Raw genomic sequence first — 23,687 nt, 5'->3', positions numbered from 1 at the left:
CATTACCACTGCATATTTCCTCACCTCCACATGCTGACCAAACCGAGTTGCTTTTCTCCATTTTACGTTACCACTCACAGCCTACCCAAATTCAGGCCCTCTGATTCACACCACCCCGTTATGTTTTTCTTACTCCTACTACAGAATGCCCTGTTAGAAAGCCTTACAATGCGCACCACCTGGCAATGTTTTTCAGAAACCTATCCTACATTGCCAATGCATGTTTCCTGACCTCCCCATGCTGACCAACCCGTGGTGCTTTTCTCCATCCTACATTGCACTCACTCCCTATCCTAATTCAGAACATCTGATTCACACCACCCCGTGATGTTTTTCTCACTCCAACTAGTGAATTGCCTGTTAGAAACCCTTACAATGCGCACCGCCCCTTGATGTTTTTCAGAAAACTATCCAACATTGCCACTGCTTGTTTCCTGACCTCCCCATGATGACCACCCAATGGTGCTTTTCTCCATGCTACATTGCCACTCACTGCCTATCCTAATTATGGCCCTCCGATTCACACCACCCCGTGATGTTTTTCTCACTCCTACTAGTGAATGTCCTGTTAGAAACCCATACAATGCGCACCACCACACTTTTTTTTCAGAAACCAATCCTACTTTGCCACTGCATATTTCCTCACCTCCCCATGCTGACCACCCTGTGGTGCTTTTCTCCATCCTACATTGACACTCAATGCTTATTCTAATTCAGGCCCTCCGATTCACACCACACCATAATTTATTTCTCACTCCTACAAGTTAAAAGCCTTTTAGAAACCCTTGCAATGAGCACCACCCCGCGAAGTTTTTCAGAAACCTATCCTACATTGCTAGTGCATGTTTCCTGACCTCCCCATGCTGACCACCTCGTGGTGCTTTTCTCCATCCTGCATAGCCACTCACTGCCTATCCTGATTTAGGCCCTCCGATTCACCCCACCCTGTGAAATTTTTATAACTTCTCCTAGTGAATGGCCTGTTAGAAACACTAACAATGCGCACCATCCCGCGATGTTTTTCAGAAACCTGTCCTACATTGCCACTGCATGTTTCCTGACCTCCCCATGCTGACCACACCATGGTGCTTTTCTTCATCCTTCATTGCCACTCACTCCCTATCATAATTCAGGCCCTTCGATTCACACCATTCCGTGATCTTTTTCTCACTCCTTCCAGTGAATGCCCTGTTAGAAACCCTTAAAATTCTCATCACCCGTGATGTTTTTCAGAAACCTATCCTACATTGCAACTGCATGTTTCCTGACCTCCCCATCCTGACCACACCATGGTCCTTTTCTTCAGTTTTTATTGCCCCTCACTGCCTATCCTAATTCAGGCCCTCCATTCACACCACCCCGTGATATTTTTCTCTATCCTACTAGGGAATGGCCTGTTAGAAACCCTTACAATGCGCACCACTCCGTGATGTTTTTCAAAAAACTATCCTACATTGCCACTGCATGTTTCCTGACCTCCCCATAATGACCACCCCATGGTGCTTTTCTCTATCCTACATTGCCACTCACTGCCTATCCTAATTCAGGCCCTCCGATTCACACCACCCGTGATGTTTTTCTCACTTCATCAAGTGAATTGACTATTAGAAAGCCTTACAATGTGCACTACCCCACTTTTTTTCCCAAAACCAATCCTACATTGCCACTGCATGTTTCCTCACCTCCCCATGCTGACCACCCTGTGGTGCTTTTCTCCATCCTACATTGCCACTCAGGGCTATCCTAATTCAGGCCCTGAGATTCACACCACCCTGTGATTTTGTTCTCACTCCTAGTAGTGAATGGCCTGTTAGAAACCGTTACAATGCGCACCACCCAGCGATGTTTATCAGAAACCTATTCTACATTGCCACTGCATGTTTCCTTGTCTCCCCATGCTGACAAACCCGTGGTGCTTTTCTCCATCGTACATTGCCACTCACAGCCTATCCTAATTCAGGCCCTCTGATTCACACCACACCATGATGTATTTCTCACTCCTACTAGTGAATGGCCTGTTACAAATCCTTAGAATGCGCACCACAACGCGATGTTTTTCAGAAACCTATCCTTCATTGCCATTGCATGTTTCCTGACCTCCCCATGCTCACCAAACCGTGGTACTTTTCTCCATCCTACATTGCCACTCACTGTCTATCTTGATTCCGGCCCTCTGATTCACACCACACCATGATGTATTTCTCACTCCTACTAGTGAATAGCCTGTTAGAAAGCCTTACAATGCGCACTACCGAGCGATGTTTTTCAGAAAGCTATCCTACATTGCCACTGCATGTTTCCTGACCTCGCCATTAAACCACCCCGTGATGCTTTTCTCCATTCTTCATTGCCACTCACGGCCTATCCTTAATCAGGCCCTCCGATTCACACCACCCCGTGATGATTTTCCAACTCCTCCTAGTGAAAAATCCTTTGGAAACCCTTACAATGAGCACCACACCGCGATGTTTTTCAGAAACCTATCCTTCATTGCCACTGCATGTTTCCTGACATCCACATGCTAAGCACCCCGTTGCCGTATTCTCTATGCTACATTGCCACTAACTGCCATTCCTAATTCAGGCCCTCCGATTCACACCACCCGGTGATGTTTTTCTCACTGCTACTAGTGAATGGCCTGTTATAAAGCCTTACAATGCGCACCACACGGCGATGTTTTTCAGAAACATATCCCACATTGCCAATGCATGTTTCCTGACCTCCCCATGCTGACCACCCTCTGGTGCTTTTCTCCATCCTAAATTGCCACTCACTGCCTATACTAATTCAGAATATCTGATTCACACCACCCCGTCATGTTTTTCTCACTCGTACTAGTGAATGGCCTGTTAGAAACCGTTACAATGCGCACCACACCGTGATGTTTTTCAGAAAACTATCCTACATTACCACCGCATGTTTCCTGACCTCCCCATGGTGACCCCCCTGTGGTTCTTTTCTACATTCTTCATTGCCACGCACTGCGTAACCTAATTCAGGCCCTCCAATTCACACCACCCCATGATGTTTTTCTCACTCCTACTAGTGAATGACCTGTTAGAAACCCTTACAATGCGCACGACCCTGCTTTTTTTTTTTCATAAACCTATCCTACATTGCCACTGCATGTTTCCTGACCTCCCCATGCTTACCACCCTTTGGGGCTTTTCTCCATCCTACATTGACACTCAGTGCCGATCCTAATTCAGGCCCTCCGATTCACACCACCCCATGTTGTTGTTCTCACTCCTAGTAGTGAATGGCCTTTTAGAAACCCATAGAAAGCGCACCACCCAGCGATGTTTATTAGAAACCTATTCTATATTGCCACTGCATGTTTCCTTGAATCCCCATGCTGACAAACCCGTGGTGCTTTTCTCCATCCTACATTGCCATTCACAGCCTATGCTAATTGAAGCCCTTTGATTCACACCACCCTGTGATGTTTTTTTCACTCATACTTGTGAATGGCTTGTTAGAAAGCCTTACAATTCTCACCAGCCCGTGATGTTTTTCAGAAACCTATCCTACATTGCCATTGCATGTTACCTGACCTCCCCATGTTGACCACCCCTTGGTGCTTTTCTCCATTCTTCATTGCCACTCACTGCCTATCCTAATTCAGGCCCTACGATTCACACCACCGCTTGATGTTTTTCTCACTACTACTAGTGAATGGCCTGCTACAAACAATTACAATGCCCATCACCCGTCGATGATTTTCAGAAACCTATCCTACATTGCCACTGCATGTGTCCTGACCTCCCCATGATGACGATCCCATGGTGCTTTTCTCCATCCTACATTGCCACTCACTGCCTATCATAATTCTGGCCCTCCGATTCACACCACACCATGATGTTTTTCTCACTCCTACTAGTGAATGGCCTGTTTGAAACCCATACATTGTGCACCATTCCGCATTTTTTTTTCAGAAACCTATCCTACATTGCCCCGGCATGTTTCTTCACCTCCCCATGGTCACCACCCTGTGGTGCTTTTCTCCATCCTACATTGCCACTCAATGCCTATCCTAATTGAGGCCCTCCGATTCACACCACCCCGTGATGTTGTTCTCACTCCTACTAGTGAACGGCCTGTTAGAAACCCATACAATGCGTACCACCCAGCGATGTTTATCAGAAACCTATTCGACATTGCCACTGCATGTTTCCTTGCCTCCCCATGCTGAAAAACCCGTGGTGTTTTCTCCATCCTACATTGGCACTCACAGACTATCCTAATTCAGTCCCTAAGATTCACACCACCCCATGATGTTTTTCTCACTCCTACTTGTGAATGGCTTTTTAGAAATCCTTACAATGCGCACCACCCGGCGATGTTTTTCAGAAACCCATCCTACATTGCCATTGCATGTTTCCTGACCTCCCTATGCACACCAACCCGTGGTGCTTTTCTCCATCCTACATTGCCACTCACTGTCTATCCTGATTCAGGCCCTGTGATTCACTCCACCCCGTGATGTTGTTCTCACTCCTACTAGTGAATGGCCTTTTAGAAACCTTTACAATGCGCACAACCCCGCGAAGTTTTTCAGAAACCTATCCTACATTGCCACTGCATGTTTCCTGACCTCCCCATGGTGACCACACCATGGTGCTTTTCTCCATTTTTCATTGCCCCTCACTGCCTATCCTAATTCAGGCCCTCCATTCACACCACCCCGTTATATTTTTCTCTATCCTACTAGTGAATGGCCTGTTAGATAGCTTTATAATGCGCACCACCCAGCAATGTTTTTCAGAAACCTATCCTACATTGCCAAAGCATGTTTCCAGACCCCGCATGCTGACCATCCCGTGGTGCTTTTCTCCATCCTACATTGCCACTCACTGCCTATCCTAGTTCAGAACAACTGACTCACACCACCCGTGATGTTTTTCTCACTCCTACTAGTGAATGGCCAGTTAGGAACAATTACAATGCGCACCTCTCCGTGATGTTTTTGATAAAACTATCCTACATTGCAAATGCATGATTCCTGTGCTCCCCATGATGACCACCCCATGGTACTTTTCTCTATCCTACATTGCCACTCACTGCCTATCCTAATTCAGGCCTTCCGATTCACACCACCCGTGATGTTTTTCTCACTTCTTCTAGTGAATTGACTGTTATAAAGCCTTATAATGTGCACTACCCCACTTTTTTTCCTGAAACCTATTCTACATTGCCACTGCATGTTTCCTCACCTCCCCATGCTGACCACCATGTGGTGCTTTTCTCCATCTTACATTGCCACTCAATGCCTATCCTAATTCAGGCACTCCGATTCACACCACCCCGTGATGTTGTTCTCACTCCTACTAGTGAATGGCCTGTTAGAAATCCTTACAATGCGCACCACCCAGCGATGTTTATCAGAATCCTATTCTACATTGCCACTGCATGTTTCCTTGCCTCCCCATGCTGACAAAGCCGTGGTGCTTTTCTCCATTCCACATTGCCACTCACAGCCTATCCAAATTCAGGCCCTCCGGTTCACACTACCCGTTATGTTTTTCTCACTCCTACTACAGAATGCCCTGTTAGAAAGCCTTACAATGCGCACCACCTGGCAATGTTTTTCAGAAACCTATCCTACATTGCCAATGCATGTTTCCTGACCTCCCCATGCTGACCACCCCGTGGTGCTTTTCTCCATCCTACATTGCACTCACTGCCTATCCTAATTCAGAACATCTGATTCACACCACCCCGTGATGTTTTTCTCACTCCAACTAGTGAATTGCCTGTTAGAAACCTTTACAATGCGCACCACCCCTTGATGTTTTTCAGAAAACTATCCTATATTGCCACTGCTTGTTTCCTGACCTCCCCATGATGACCACCCAATGGTGCTTTTCTCCATCCTACATTGCCACTCACTGCCTATCCTAATTATTGCCCTCCGATTCACACCACCCCGTGATGTTTTTCTCACTCCTACTAGTGAATGGCCTGTTAGAAACCCTTACAATGCGCACCACCACACTTTTTTTTCATAAACCAATCCTACTTTGCCACTGCATGTTTCCTCACCTCCCCATGCTGACCACCCTGTGGTGCTTTTCTCCATCCTACATTGACACTCAACGCTTATTCTAATTCAGGCCCTCCGATTCACACCACACCATGATTTATTTCTCACTCCTACTAGTTAAAGGCCTTTTAGAAACCCTTGCAATGAGCCTCACCCCGCGATGTTTTTCAGAAACCTGTCCTACATTGCCACTGCATGTTTCCTGACCTCCCCATGCAGACGACCCCATGGTGCTTTTCTTCATCCTTCATTGCCACTAACTCCCTATCATAATTCAGGCCCTTCGATTCACACCATTCCGTGATCTTTTTCTCACTCCTTCCAGTGAATGCCCTGTTAGAAACCCTTAAAATTCTCACCACCCGTGATGTTTTTCAGAAACCTATGCTACATTGACACTGCATGTTTCCTGACCTCCCCATGATGACCACACCGTGGTGCTATTCTCCATCCTAAATTGCCACACACTGCCTATCCTGATTCAAGCCTTCCGATTCACACCAACCCGTGATGTTTTTCTCTCTCCTACTAGTGAATGGCCGGTTGGAAACCCTTACAATGCGCACCACCCCCATTTTTTTTTCAGAAACCTATCCGACATTGCCACTGCATGTTTCCTGACCTCCCCATGGTGACCACACCGTGGTGCTTTTCTCCATCCTACATTGCCACTCACTGCCTATCCTGATTCAAGCCTTCCGATTCACACCACCCCGTGATGTTTTTCTCTCTCCTACTAATGAATGGCCTGTTGGAAACCATTACAATGCGCACCACCCCCATTTTTTTTTCAGAAACCTATCCTACATTGCCACTGCATGTTTCCTCCCCTCCCCATGCTGACCACCCTCTGGTGCTTTTCTCCATCCTACATTGCCACTCAATGCCTATCCTAATTCAGGCCCTCCGATTCACACCACCCCCTGATGTTGTTCTCACTCGTATTAGATAATGGCCTGTTAGAAATCCTTACAATGCGCACCACCCCCCTTTTTTTTCAGAAACCTATCCTACATTGCCACTGCATGTTTCCTGACCTCCCCATGTCGACCACCCCGTGGTGCTTTTCTCCATTCTTCATTACCACTCACTTCCTATCCTAATTCAAGCCCTCCGATTCACACCACCCCTTGATGTTTTTCTCACTCCTACTAGTGAATGGCCTGCTACAAACCCTTACAATGCGCACCACCCGGCGATGTTTTTCAGAAACCTATCCTACATTGCCATTGCATGTTTCCTGACCTCCCTATGCGCAACAACCCGTGGTGCTTTTCTCCATCCTATATTGCCACTCACTGTCTATCCTGATTCAGGCCCTGCGATTCACTCCACCCCGTGATGTTGTTCTCACTCCTACTAGTGAATGGCCTTTTAGAAACCCTTTCAATGCGCACAACCCCGCGAAGTTTTTCAGAAACCTATCCTACATTGCCACTGCATGTTTCCTGACCTCCCCATGCTCACCACACCATGGTGCTTTTCTCCATTTTTCATTGCCCCTCACTGCCTATCCTAATTCAGGCCCTCCATTCACACCACCCCGTTATATTTTTCTCTATCCTACTAGTGAATGGCCTGTTAGATAGCTTTACAATGCGCACCACACAGCAATTTTTTTCAGAAACCTATCCTACATTGCCAAAGCATGTTTCCAGACCCCGCATGCTGACCATCCCGTGGTGCTTTTCTCCATCCTACATTGACACTCACTGCCTATCCTAATTCAGAACAACTGACTCACACCACCCGTGATGTTTTTCTCACTCCTACTAGTGAATGGCCAGTTAGGAACAATTACAATGCGCACCTCTCCGTGATGTTTTTGATAAAACTATCCTACATTGCAACTGCATGTTTCCTGTGCTCCCCATGATGACCACCCCATGGTACTTTTCTCTATCCTACATTGCCACTCACTGCCTATCCTAATTCAGGCCTTCCGATTCACACCACCCGTGATGTTTTTCTCACTTCTTCTAGTGAATTGACTGTTATAAAGCCTTACAATGTGCACTACCCCACTTTTTTTCCTGAAACCTATTCTACATTGCCTCTGCATGTTTCCTCACCTCCCCATGCTGACCACCATGTGGTGCTTTTCTCCATCTTACATTGCCACTCAATGCCTATCTTAATTCAGGCACTCCGATTCACACCACCCCGTGATGTTGTTCTCACTCCTACTAGTGAATGGCCTGTTAGAAATCCTTACAATGCGCACCACCCAGCGATGTTTATCAGAATCCTATTCTACATTGCCACTGCATGTTTCCTTGCCTCCACATGCTGACAAACCCGTGGTGCTTTTCTCCATTCTACATTGCCACTCACAGCCTATCCAAATTCAGTCCCTCCGGTTCACACTACCCGTTATGTTTTTCTCACTCCTACTACCGAATGCCCTGTTAGAAAGCCTTACAATGCGCACCACCTGGCAATGTTTTTCAGAAACCTATCCTACATTGCCAATGCATGTTTCATGACCTCCCCATGCTGACCACCCCGTGGTGCTTTTCTCCATCCTACATTGCACTCACTGCCTATCCTGAATCAGGGCCTCTAATTCAAACCACTCCCTTATATTTTTCTCACTCCTACTAGTGAATGGCCTGTTAGAAGCCCTTATAATGCGCACCACCCCGCGATGTATTCCAGAAACCTATCCTACATTGCCACTGCATGTTTCCTCACCTCCACATGCTGACCAAACCGAGTTGCTTTTCTCCATTTTACGTTACCACTCACAGCCTATCCAAATTCAGGCCCTCCTATTCACACCACCCCGTTATGTTTTTCTCACTCCTACTAGAGAATGCCCTGTTAGAAACCTTACAATGCGCACCACCTGGCAATGTTTTTCAGAAACCTATCCTACATTGCCAATGCATGTTTCCTGACCTCCCCATGCTGACCACCCCGTGGTGCTTTTCTCCATCCTACATTGCACTCACTGCCTATCCTTATTCAGAACATCTGATTCATACCACCCCGTGATGTTTTTCTCACTCCAACTAGCGAATTGCCTGTTAGAAACCTTTACAATGCGCACCACCCCTTGATGTTTTTCAGAAAACTATCCTATATTGCCACTGCTTGTTTCCTGACCTCCCCATGATGACCACCCAATGGTGCTTTTCTCCATCCTACATTGCCACTCACTGCCTATCCTAATTATGGCCCTCCGATTCACACCACCCCGTGATGTTTTTCTCACTCCTACTAGTGAATGGCCTGTTAGAAACCCTTACAATGCGCACCACCACACTTTTTTTTTCATAAACCAATCCTACTTTGCCACTGCATGTTTCCTCACCTCCCCATGCTGACCACCCTGTGGTGCTTTTCTCCATCCTACATTGACACTCAACGCTTATTCTAATTCAGGCCCTCCGATTCACACCACACCATGATTTATTTCTCACTCCTACTAGTTAAAGGCCTTTTAGAAACCCTTGCAATGAGTACCACCCCGCGATGTTTTTCAGAAACCTGTCCTACATTGCCAATGCATGTTTCCTGACCTCCCCATGCTGACCACCCCATGGTGATTTTCGTCATCCTTCATTGCCACTAACTCCCTATCATAATTCAGGCCCTTCGATTCACACCATTCCGTGATCTTTTTCTCACTCCTTCCAGTGAATGCCCTGTTAGAAACCCTTAAAATTCTCACCACCCGTGATGTTTTTCAGAAACCTATGTTACATTGACACTGCATGTTTCCTGACCTACCCATGATGACCACACCGTGGTGCTATTCTCCATCCTAAATTGCCACTCACTGCCTATCCTGATTCAAGCCGTCCGATTCACACCAACCCGTGATGTTTTTCTCTCTCCTACTAGTGAATGGCCGGTTGGAAACCCTTACAATGCGCACCACCCCCATTTTTTATTCAGAAACCTATCCGACATTGCCACTGCATTTTTCCTGACCTCCCCATGCTGACCACACCGTGGTGCTTTTCTCCATCCTACATTGCCACTCACTGCCTATCCTGATTCAAGCCTTCCGATTCACACCACCCCGTGATGTTTTTCTCTCTCCTACTAATGAATGGCCTGTTGGAAACCATTACAATGCGCACCACCCCCATTTTTTTTTCAGAAACCTATCCTACATTGCCACTGCATGTTTCCTCCCCTCCCCATGCTGACCACCCTCTGGTGCTTTTCTCCATCCTACATTGCCACTCAATGCCTATACTAATTCAGGCCCTCCGATTCACACCACCCCCTGATGTTGTTCTCACTCGTATTAGATAATGGCCTGTTAGAAATCCTTACAATGCGCACCACCCCCCTTTTTTTTCAGAAACCTATCCTACATTGCCACTGCATGTTTCCTGACCTCCCCATGTCGACCACCCCGTGGTGCTTTTCTCCATTCTTCATTACCACTCACTTCCTATCCTAATTCAAGCCCTCCGATTCACACCACCCCTTGATGTTTTTCTCACTCCTACTAGTGAATGGCCTGCTACAAACCCTTACAATGCGCACCACCCGGCGATGTTTTTCAGAAACCTATCCTACATTGCCATTGCATGTTTCCTGACCTCCCTATGCACACCAACCCGTGGTGCTTTTCTCCATCCTACATTGCCACTCACTGTCTATCCTGATTCAGGCCCTGCGATTCACTCCACCCCGTGATGTTGTTCTCACTCGTACTAGTGAATGGCCTTTTAGAAACCCTTTCAATGCGCACAACCCCGCGAAGTTTTTCAGAAACCTATCCTACATTGCCACTGCATGTTTCCTGACCTCCCCATGCTCACCACACCATGGTGCTTTTCTCCATTTTTCATTGCCCCTCACTGCCTATCCTAATTCAGGCCCTCCATTCACACCACCCCGTTATATTTTTCTCTATCCTACTAGTGAATGGCCTGTTAGATAGCATTACAATGCGCACCACACAGCAATTTTTTTCAGAAACCTATCCTACATTGCCAAAGCATGTTTCCAGACCCCGCATGCTGACCATCCCGTGGTGCTTTTCTCCATCCTACATTGCCACTCACTGCCTATCCTAATTCAGAACAACTGACTCACACCACCCGTGATGTTTTTCTCACTCCTACTAGTGAATGGCCAGTTAGGAACAATTACAATGCGCACCTCTCCGTGATGTTTTTGATAAAACTATCCTACATTGCAACTGCATGTTTCCTGTGCTCCCCATGATGACCACCCCATGGTACTTTTCTCTATCCTACATTGCCACTCACTGCCTATCCTAATTCAGGCCTTCCGATTCACACCACCCGTGATGTTTTTCTCACTTCTTCTAGTGAATTGACTGTTATAAAGCCTTACAATGTGCACTACCCCACTTTTTTTCCTGAAACCTATTCTACATTGCCTCTGCATGTTTCCTCACCTCCCCATGCTGACCACCATGTGGTGCTTTTCTCCATCTTACATTGCCACTCAATGCCTATCCTAATTCAGGCACTCCGATTCACACCACCCCGTGATGTTGTTCTCACTCCTACTAGTGAATGGCCTGTTAGAAATCCTTACAATGCGCACCACCCAGCGATGTTTATCAGAATCCTATTCTACATTGCCACTGCATGTTTCCTTGCCTCCACATGCTGACAAACCCGTGGTGCTTTTCTCCATTCTACATTGCCACTCACAGCCTATCCAAATTCAGGCCCTCCGGTTCACACTACCCGTTATGTTTTTCTCACTCCTACTACCGAATGCCCTGTTAGAAAGCCTTACAATGCGCACCACCTGGCAATGTTTTTCAGAAACCTATCCTACATTGCCAATGCATGTTTCCTGACCTCCCCATGCTGACCACCCCGTGGTGCTTTTCTCCATCCTACATTGCACTCACTGCCTATCCTGAATCAGGGCCTCTAATTCAAACCACTCCCTTATATTTTTCTCACTCCTACTAGTGAATGGCCTGTTAGAAGCCCTTATAATGCGCACCACCCCGCGATGTATTCCAGAAACCTATCCTACATTGCCACTGCATGTTTCCTCACCTCCACATGCTGACCAAACCGAGTTGCTTTTCTCCATTTTACGTTACCACTCACAGCCTATCCAAATTCAGGCCCTCCTATTCACACCACCCCGTTATGTTTTTCTCACTCCTACTACAGAATGCCCTGTTAGAAACCTTACAATGCGCACCACCTGGCAATGTTTTTCAGAAACCTATCCTACATTGCCAATGCATGTTTCCTGACCTCCCCATGCTGACCACCCCGTGGTGCTTTTCTCCATCCTACATTGCACTCACTGCCTAACCTTATTCAGAACATCTGATTCATACCACCCCGTGATGTTTTTCTCACTCCAACTAGCGAATTGCCTGTTAGAAACCTTTACAATGCGCACCACCCCTTGATGTTTTTCAGAAAACTATCCTATATTGCCACTGCTTGTTTCCTGACCTCCCCATGATGACCACCCAATGGTGCTTTTCTCCATCCTACATTGCCACTCACTGCCTATCCTAATTATGGCCCTCCGATTCACACCACCCCGTGATGTTTTTCTCACTCCTACTAGTGAATGGCCTGTTAGAAACCCTTACAATGCGCACCACCACACTTTTTTTTTCATAAACCAATCCTACTTTGCCACTGCATGTTTCCTCACCTCCCCATGCTGACCACCCTGTGGTGCTTTTCTCCATCCTACATTGACACTCAACGCTTATTCTAATTCAGGCCCTCCGATTCACACCACACCATGATTTATTTCTCACTCCTACTAGTTAAAGGCCTTTTAGAAACCCTTGCAATGAGCACCACCCCGCGATGTTTTTCAGAAACCTGTCCTACATTGCCAATGCATGTTTCCTGACCTCCCCATGCTGACCACCCCATGGTGATTTTCGTCATTCTTCATTGCCACTAACTCCCTATCATAATTCAGGCCCTTCGATTCACACCATTCCGTGATCTTTTTCTCACTCCTTCCAGTGAATGCCCTGTTAGAAACCCTTAAAATTCTCACCACCCGTGATGTTTTTCAGAAACCTATGCTACATTGACACTGCATGTTTCCTGACCTCCCCATGATGACCACACCGTGGTGCTATTCTCCATCCTAAATTGCCACTCACTGCCTATCCTGATTCAAGCCGTCCGATTCACACCAACCCGTGATGTTTTTCTCTCTCCTACTAGTGAATGGCCGGTTGGAAACCCTTACAATGCGCACCACCCCCATTTTTTATTCAGAAACCTATCCAACATTGCCACTGCATGTTTCCTGACCTCCCCATGCTGACCACACCGTGGTGCTTTTCTCCATCCTACATTGCCACTCACTGCCTATCCTGATTCAAGCCTTCCGATTCACACCACCCCGTGATGTTTTTCTCTCTCCTACTAATGAATGGCCTGTTGGAAACCATTACAATGCGCACCACCCCCATTTTTTTTTTCAGAAACCTATCCTACATTGCCACTGCATGTTTCCTCCCCTCCCCATGCTGACCACCCTCTGGTGCTTTTCTCCATCCTACATTGCCACTCAATGCCTATCCTAATTCAGGCCCTCCGATTCACACCACCCCCTGATGTTGTTCTCACTCGTATTAGATAATGGCCTGTTAGAAATCCTTACAATGCGCACCACCCCCCTTTTTTTTCAGAAACCTATCCTACATTGCCACTGCATGTTTCCTGACCTCCCCATGTCGACCACCCCGTGGTGCTTTTCTCCATTCTTCATTACCACTCACTTCCTATCCTAATTCAAGCCCTCCGATTCACACCACCCCTTGATGTTTTTCTCACTCCTACTAGTGAATGGCCTGCTACAAACCCTTACAATGCGCACCACCCGGCGATGTTTTTCAGAAACCTATCCTACATTGCCATTGCATGTTTCCTGACCTCCCTATGCACACCAACCCGTGGTGCTTTTCTCCATCCTACATTGCCACTCACTGTCTATCCTGATTCAGGCCCTGCGATTCACTCCACCCCGTGATGTTGTTCTCACTCGTACTAGTGAATGGCCTTTTAGAAACCCTTTCAATGCGCACAACCCCGCGAAGTTTTTCAGAAACCTATCCTACATTGCCACTGCATGTTTCCTGACCTCCCCATGCTCACCACACCATGGTGCTTTTCTCCATTTTTCATTGCCCCTCACTGCCTATCCTAATTCAGGCCCTCCATTCACACCACCCCGTTATATTTTTCTCTATCCTACTAGTGAATGGCCTGTTAGATAGCTTTACAATGCGCACCACACAGCAATTTTTTTCAGAAACCTATCCTACATTGCCAAAGCATGTTTCCAGACCCCGCATGCTGACCATCCCGTGGTGCTTTTCTCCATCCTACATTGCCACTCACTGCCTATCCTAATTCAGAACAACTGACTCACACCACCCGTGATGTTTTTCTCACTCCTACTAGTGAATGGCCAGTTAGGAACAATTACAATGCGCACCTCTCCGTGATGTTTTTGATAAAACTATCCTACATTGCAACTGCATGTTTCCTGTGCTCCCCATGATGACCACCCCATGGTACTTTTCTCTATCCTACATTGCCACTCACTGCCTATCCTAATTCAGGCCTTCCGATTCACACCACCCGTGATGTTTTTCTCACTTCTTCTAGTGAATTGACTGTTATAAAGCCTTACAATGTGCACTACCCCACTTTTTTTCCTGAAACCTATTCTACATTGCCTCTGCATGTTTCCTCACCTCCCCATGCTGACCACCATGTGGTGCTTTTCTCCATCTTACATTGCCACTCAATGCCTATCCTAATTCAGGCACTCCGATTCACACCACCCCGTGATGTTGTTCTCACTCCTACTAGTGAATGGCCTGTTAGAAATCCTTACAATGCGCACCACCCAGCGATGTTTATCAGAATCCTATTCTACATTGCCACTGCATGTTTCCTTGCCTCCACATGCTGACAAACCCGTGGTGCTTTTCTCCATTCTACATTGCCACTCACAGCCTATCCAAATTCAGGCCCTCCGGTTCACACTACCCGTTATGTTTTTCTCACTCCTACTACCGAATGCCCTGTTAGAAAGCCTTACAATGCGCACCACCTGGCAATGTTTTTCAGAAACCTATCCTACATTGCCAATGCATGTTTCATGACCTCCCCATGCTGACCACCCCGTGGTGCTTTTCTCCATCCTACATTGCACTCACTGCCTATCCTGAATCAGGGCCTCTAATTCAAACCACTCCCTTATATTTTTCTCACTCCTACTAGTGAATGGCCTGTTAGAAGCCCTTATAATGCGCACCACCCCGCGATGTATTCCAGAAACCTATCCTACATTGCCACTGCATGTTTCCTCACCTCCACATGCTGACCAAACCGAGTTGCTTTTCTCCATTTTACGTTACCACTCACAGCCTATCCAAATTCAGGCCCTCCTATTCACACCACCCCGTTATGTTTTTCTCACTCCTACTAGAGAATGCCCTGTTAGAAACCTTACAATGCGCACCACCTGGCAATGTTTTTCAGAAACCTATCCTACATTGCCAATGCATGTTTCCTGACCTCCCCATGCTGACCACCCCGTGGTGCTTTTCTCCATCCTACATTGCACTCACTGCCTATCCTTATTCAGAACATCTGATTCATACCACCCCTTGATGTTTTTCTCACTCCAACTAGCGAATTGCCTGTTAGAAACCTTTACAATGCGCACCACCCCTTGATGTTTTTCAGAAAACTATCCTATATTGCCACTGCTTGTTTCCTGACCTCCCCATGATGACCACCCAATGGTGCTTTTCTCCATCCTACATTGCCACTCACTGCCTATCCTAATTATGGCCCTCCGATTCACACCACCCCGTGATGTTTTTCTCACTCCTACTAGTGAATGGCCTGTTAGAAACCCTTACAATGCGCACCACCACACTTTTTTTTTCATAAACCAATCCTACTTTGCCACTGCATGTTTCCTCACCTCCCCATGCTGACCACCCTGTGGTGCTTTTCTCCATCCTACATTGACACTCAACGCTTATTCTAATTCAGGCCCTCCGATTCACACCACACCATGATTTATTTCTCACTCCTACTAGTTAAAGGCCTTTTAGAAACCCTTGCAATGAGTACCACCCCGCGATGTTTTTCAGAAACCTGTCCTACATTGCCAATGCATGTTTCCTGACCTCCCCATGCTGACCACCCCATGGTGATTTTCGTCATCCTTCATTGCCACTAACTCCCTATCATAATTCAGGCCCTTCGATTCACACCATTCCGTGATCTTTTTCTCACTCCTTCCAGTGAATGCCCTGTTAGAAACCCTTAAAATTCTCACCACCCGTGATGTTTTTCAGAAACCTATGTTACATTGACACTGCATGTTTCCTGACCTACCCATGATGACCACACCGTGGTGCTATTCTCCATCCTAAATTGCCACTCACTGCCTATCCTGATTCAAGCCGTCCGATTCACACCAACCCGTGATGTTTTTCTCTCTCCTACTAGTGAATGGCCGGTTGGAAACCCTTACAATGCGCACCACCCCCATTTTTTATTCAGAAACCTATCCGACATTGCCACTGCATTTTTCCTGACCTCCCCATGCTGACCACACCGTGGTGCTTTTCTCCATCCTACATTGCCACTCACTGCCTATCCTGATTCAAGCCTTCCGATTCACACCACCCCGTGATGTTTTTCTCTCTCCTACTAATGAATGGCCTGTTGGAAACCATTACAATGCGCACCACCCCCATTTTTTTTTCAGAAACCTATCCTACATTGCCACTGCATGTTTCCTCCCCTCCCCATGCTGACCACCCTCTGGTGCTTTTCTCCATCCTACATTGCCACTCAATGCCTATACTAATTCAGGCCCTCCGATTCACACCACCCCCTGATGTTGTTCTCACTCGTATTAGATAATGGCCTGTTAGAAATCCTTACAATGCGCACCACCCCCCTTTTTTTTCAGAAACCTATCCTACATTGCCACTGCATGTTTCCTGACCTCCCCATGTCGACCACCCCGTGGTGCTTTTCTCCATTCTTCATTACCACTCACTTCCTATCCTAATTCAAGCCCTCCGATTCACACCACCCCTTGATGTTTTTCTCACTCCTACTAGTGAATGGCCTGCTACAAACCCTTACAATGCGCACCACCCGGCGATGTTTTTCAGAAACCTATCCTACATTGCCATTGCATGTTTCCTGACCTCCCTATGCACACCAACCCGTGGTGCTTTTCTCCATCCTACATTGCCACTCACTGTCTATCCTGATTCAGGCCCTGCGATTCACTCCACCCCGTGATGTTGTTCTCACTCGTACTAGTGAATGGCCTTTTAGAAACCCTTTCAATGCGCACAACCCCGCGAAGTTTTTCAGAAACCTATCCTACATTGCCACTGCATGTTTCCTGACCTCCCCATGCTCACCACACCATGGTGCTTTTCTCCATTTTTCATTGCCCCTCACTGCCTATCCTAATTCAGGCCCTCCATTCACACCACCCCGTTATATTTTTCTCTATCCTACTAGTGAATGGCCTGTTAGATAGCATTACAATGCGCACCACACAGCAATTTTTTTCAGAAACCTATCCTACATTGCCAAAGCATGTTTCCAGACCCCGCATGCTGACCATCCCGTGGTGCTTTTCTCCATCCTACATTGCCACTCACTGCCTATCCTAATTCAGAACAACTGACTCACACCACCCGTGATGTTTTTCTCACTCCTACTAGTGAATGGCCAGTTAGGAACAATTACAATGCGCACCTCTCCGTGATGTTTTTGATAAAACTATCCTACATTGCAACTGCATGTTTCCTGTGCTCCCCATGATGACCACCCCATGGTACTTTTCTCTATCCTACATTGCCACTCACTGCCTATCCTAATTCAGGCCTTCCGATTCACACCACCCGTGATGTTTTTCTCACTTCTTCTAGTGAATTGACTGTTATAAAGCCTTACAATGTGCACTACCCCACTTTTTTTCCTGAAACCTATTCTACATTGCCTCTGCATGTTTCCTCACCTCCCCATGCTGACCACCATGTGGTGCTTTTCTCCATCTTACATTGCCACTCAATGCCTATCCTAATTCAGGCACTCCGATTCACACCACCCCGTGATGTTGTTCTCACTCCTACTAGTGAATGGCCTGTTAGAAATCCTTACAATGCGCACCACCCAGCGATGTTTATCAGAATCCTATTCTACATTGCCACTGCATGTTTCCTTGCCTCCACATGCTGACAAACCCGTGGTGCTTTTCTCCATTCTACATTGCCACTCACAGCCTATCCAAATTCAGGCCCTCCGGTTCACACTACCCGTTATGTTTTTCTCACTCCTACTACCGAATGCCCTGTTAGAAAGCCTTACAATGCGCACCACCTGGCAATGTTTTTCAGAAACCTATCCTACATTGCCAATGCATGTTTCCTGACCTCCCCATGCTGACCACCCCGTGGTGCTTTTCTCCATCCTACATTGCACTCACTGCCTATCCTGAATCAGGGCCTCTAATTCAAACCACTCCCTTATATTTTTCTCACTCCTACTAGTGAATGGCCTGTTAGAAGCCCTTATAATGCGCACCACCCCGCGATGTATTCCAGAAACCTATCCTACATTGCCACTGCATGTTTCCTCACCTCCACATGCTGACCAAACCGAGTTGCTTTTCTCCATTTTACGTTACCACTCACAGCCTATCCAAATTCAGGCCCTCCTATTCACACCACCCCGTTATGTTTTTCTCACTCCTACTACAGAATGCCCTGTTAGAAACCTTACAATGCGCACCACCTGGCAATGTTTTTCAGAAACCTATCCTACATTGCCAATGCATGTTTCCTGACCTCCCCATGCTGACCACCCCGTGGTGCTTTTCTCCATCCTACATTGCACTCACTGCCTATCCTTATTCAGAACATCTGATTCATACCACCCCGTGATGTTTTTCTCACTCCAACTAGCGAATTGCCTGTTAGAAACCTTTACAATGCGCACCACCCCTTGATGTTTTTCAGAAAACTATCCTATATTGCCACTGCTTGTTTCCTGACCTCCCCATGATGACCACCCAATGGTGCTTTTCTCCATCCTACATTGCCACTCACTGCCTATCCTAATTATGGCCCTCCGATTCACACCACCCCGTGATGTTTTTCTCACTCCTACTAGTGAATGGCCTGTTAGAAACCCTTACAATGCGCACCACCACACTTTTTTTTTCATAAACCAATCCTACTTTGCCACTGCATGTTTCCTCACCTCCCCATGCTGACCACCCTGTGGTGCTTTTCTCCATCCTACATTGACACTCAACGCTTATTCTAATTCAGGCCCTCCGATTCACACCACACCATGATTTATTTCTCACTCCTACTAGTTAAAGGCCTTTTAGAAACCCTTGCAATGAGCACCACCCCGCGATGTTTTTCAGAAACCTGTCCTACATTGCCAATGCATGTTTCCTGACCTCCCCATGCTGACCACCCCATGGTGATTTTCGTCATTCTTCATTGCCACTAACTCCCTATCATAATTCAGGCCCTTCGATTCACACCATTCCGTGATCTTTTTCTCACTCCTTCCAGTGAATGCCCTGTTAGAAACCCTTAAAATTCTCACCACCCGTGATGTTTTTCAGAAACCTATGCTACATTGACACTGCATGTTTCCTGACCTCCCCATGATGACCACACCGTGGTGCTATTCTCCATCCTAAATTGCCACTCACTGCCTATCCTGATTCAAGCCGTCCGATTCACACCAACCCGTGATGTTTTTCTCTCTCCTACTAGTGAATGGCCGGTTGGAAACCCTTACAATGCGCACCACCCCCATTTTTTATTCAGAAACCTATCCAACATTGCCACTGCATGTTTCCTGACCTCCCCATGCTGACCACACCGTGGTGCTTTTCTCCATCCTACATTGCCACTCACTGCCTATCCTGATTCAAGCCTTCCGATTCACACCACCCCGTGATGTTTTTCTCTCTCCTACTAATGAATGGCCTGTTGGAAACCATTACAATGCGCACCACCCCCATTTTTTTTTTCAGAAACCTATCCTACATTGCCACTGCATGTTTCCTCCCCTCCCCATGCTGACCACCCTCTGGTGCTTTTCTCCATCCTACATTGCCACTCAATGCCTATCCTAATTCAGGCCCTCCGATTCACACCACCCCCTGATGTTGTTCTCACTCGTATTAGATAATGGCCTGTTAGAAATCCTTACAATGCGCACCACCCCCCTTTTTTTTCAGAAACCTATCCTACATTGCCACTGCATGTTTCCTGACCTCCCCATGTCGACCACCCCGTGGTGCTTTTCTCCATTCTTCATTACCACTCACTTCCTATCCTAATTCAAGCCCTCCGATTCACACCACCCCTTGATGTTTTTCTCACTCCTACTAGTGAATGGCCTGCTACAAACCCTTACAATGCGCACCACCCGGCGATGTTTTTCAGAAACCTATCCTACATTGCCATTGCATGTTTCCTGACCTCCCTATGCACACCAACCCGTGGTGGTTTTCTCCATCCTACATTGCCACTCACTGTCTATCCTGATTCAGGCCCTGCGATTCACTCCACCCCGTGATGTTGTTCTCACTCGTACTAGTGAATGGCCTTTTAGAAACCCTTTCAATGCGCACAACCCCGCGAAGTTTTTCAGAAACCTATCCTACATTGCCACTGCATGTTTCCTGACCTCCCCATGCTCACCACACCATGGTGCTTTTCTCCATTTTTCATTGCCCCTCACTGCCTATCCTAATTCAGGCCCTCCATTCACACCACCCCGTTATATTTTTCTCTATCCTACTAGTGAATGGCCTGTTAGATAGCTTTACAATGCGCACCACACAGCAATTTTTTTCAGAAACCTATCCTACATTGCCAAAGCATGTTTCCAGACCCCGCATGCTGACCATCCCGTGGTGCTTTTCTCCATCCTACATTGCCACTCACTGCCTATCCTAATTCAGAACAACTGACTCACACCACCCGTGATGTTTTTCTCACTCCTACTAGTGAATGGCCAGTTAGGAACAATTACAATGCGCACCTCTCCGTGATGTTTTTGATAAAACTATCCTACATTGCAACTGCATGTTTCCTGTGCTCCCCATGATGACCACCCCATGGTACTTTTCTCTATCCTACATTGCCACTCACTGCCTATCCTAATTCAGGCCTTCCGATTCACACCACCCGTGATGTTTTTCTCACTTCTTCTAGTGAATTGACTGTTATAAAGCCTTACAATGTGCACTACCCCACTTTTTTTCCTGAAACCTATTCTACATTGCCTCTGCATGTTTCCTCACCTCCCCATGCTGACCACCATGTGGTGCTTTTCTCCATCTTACATTGCCACTCAATGCCTATCCTAATTCAGGCACTCCGATTCACACCACCCCGTGATGTTGTTCTCACTCCTACTAGTGAATGGCCTGTTAGAAATCCTTACAATGCGCACCACCCAGCGATGTTTATCAGAATCCTATTCTACATTGCCACTGCATGTTTCCTTGCCTCCACATGCTGACAAACCCGTGGTGCTTTTCTCCATTCTACATTGCCACTCACAGCCTATCCAAATTCAGGCCCTCCGGTTCACACTACCCGTTATGTTTTTCTCACTCCTACTACCGAATGCCCTGTTAGAAAGCCTTACAATGCGCACCACCTGCAATGTTTTTCAGAAATCTATCCTACATTGCCAATGCATGTTTCCTGACCTCCCCATGCTGACCTCCCCGTGGTGCTTTTCTCCATCCTACATTGCACTCACTGCCTATCCTGAATCAGGGCCTCTAATTCAAACCACTCCCTTATATTTTTCTCACTCCTACTAGTGAATGGCCTGTTAGAAGCCCTTATAATGCGCACCACCCCGCGATGTATTCCAGAAACCTATCCTACATTGCCACTGCATGTTTCCTCACCTCCACATGCTGACCAAACCGAGTTGCTTTTCTCCATTTTACGTTACCACTCACAGCCTATCCAAATTCAGGCCCTCCTATTCACACCACCCCGTTATGTTTTTCTCACTCCTACTACAGAATGCCCTGTTAGAAACCTTACAATGCGCACCACCTGGCAATGTTTTTCAGAAACCTATCCTACATTGCCAATGCATGTTTCCTGACCTCCCCATGCTGACCACCCCGTGGTGCTTTTCTCCATCCTACATTGCACTCACTGCCTATCCTTATTCAGAACATCTGATTCATACCACCCCGTGATGTTTTTCTCACTCCAACTAGCGAATTGCCTGTTAGAAACCTTTACAATGCGCACCACCCCTTGATGTTTTTCAGAAAACTATCCTATATTGCCACTGCTTGTTTCCTGACCTCCCCATGATGACCACCCAATGGTGCTTTTCTCCATCCTACATTGCCACTCACTGCCTATCCTAATTATGGCCCTCCGATTCACACCACCCCGTGATGTTTTTCTCACTCCTACTAGTGAATGGCCTGTTAGAAACCCTTACAATGCGCACCACCACACTTTTTTTTTCATAAACCAATCCTACTTTGCCACTGCATGTTTCCTCACCTCCCCATGCTGACCACCCTGTGGTGCTTTTCTCCATCCTACATTGACACTCAACGCTTATTCTAATTCAGGCCCTCCGATTCACACCACACCATGATTTATTTCTCACTCCTACTAGTTAAAGGCCTTTTAGAAACCCTTGCAATGAGCACCACCCCGCGATGTTTTTCAGAAACCTGTCCTACATTGCCAATGCATGTTTCCTGACCTCCCCATGCTGACCACCCCATGGTGATTTTCGTCATCCTTCATTGCCACTCACTCCCTATCATAATTCAGGCCCTTCGATTCACACCATTCCGTGATCTTTTTCTCACTCCTTCCAGTGAATGCCCTGTTAGAAACCCTTAAAATTCTCACCACCCGTGATGTTTTTCAGAAACCTATGCTACATTGACACTGCATGTTTCCTGACCTCCCCATGATGACCACACCGTGGTGCTATTCTCCATCCTAAATTGCCACACACTGCCTATCCTGATTCAAGCCTTCCGATTCACATCAACCCGTGATGTTTTTCTCTCTCCTACTAGTGAATGGCCGGTTGGAAACCCTTACAATGCGCACCACCCCCATTTTTTTTTCAGAAACCTATCCGACATTGCCACTGCATGTTTCCTGACCTCCCCATGGTGACCACACCGTGGGGCTTTTCTCCATCCTACATTGCCACTCACTGCCTATCCTGATTCAAGCCTTCCGATTCACACCACCCCGTGATGTTTTTCTCTCTCCTACTAATGAATGGCCTGTTGGAAACCATTACAATGCGCACCACCCCCATTTTTTTTTCAGAAACCTATCCTACATTGCCACTGCATGTTTCCTCCCCTCCCCATGCTGACCACCCTCTGGTGCTTTTCTCCATCCTACATTGCCACTCAATGCCTATCCTAATTCAGGCCCTCCGATTCACACCACCCCCTGATGTTGTTCTCACTCGTATTAGATAATGGCCTGTTAGAAATCCTTACAATGCGCACCACCCCCCTTTTTTTTCAGAAACCTATCCTACATTGCCACTGCATGTTTCCTCACCTCCACATGCTGACCAAACCG

The sequence above is a fragment of the Cavia porcellus genome, unplaced genomic scaffold, assembly GCF_034190915.1.
Source record: "Cavia porcellus strain 051 isolate PalLab524CR breed Dunkin Hartley unplaced genomic scaffold, mCavPor4.1 scaffold_39, whole genome shotgun sequence".
NCBI classification, from domain to species: Eukaryota; Metazoa; Chordata; class Mammalia; order Rodentia; family Caviidae; genus Cavia; species Cavia porcellus.
This window is presented reverse-complemented; position numbering follows the sequence as displayed.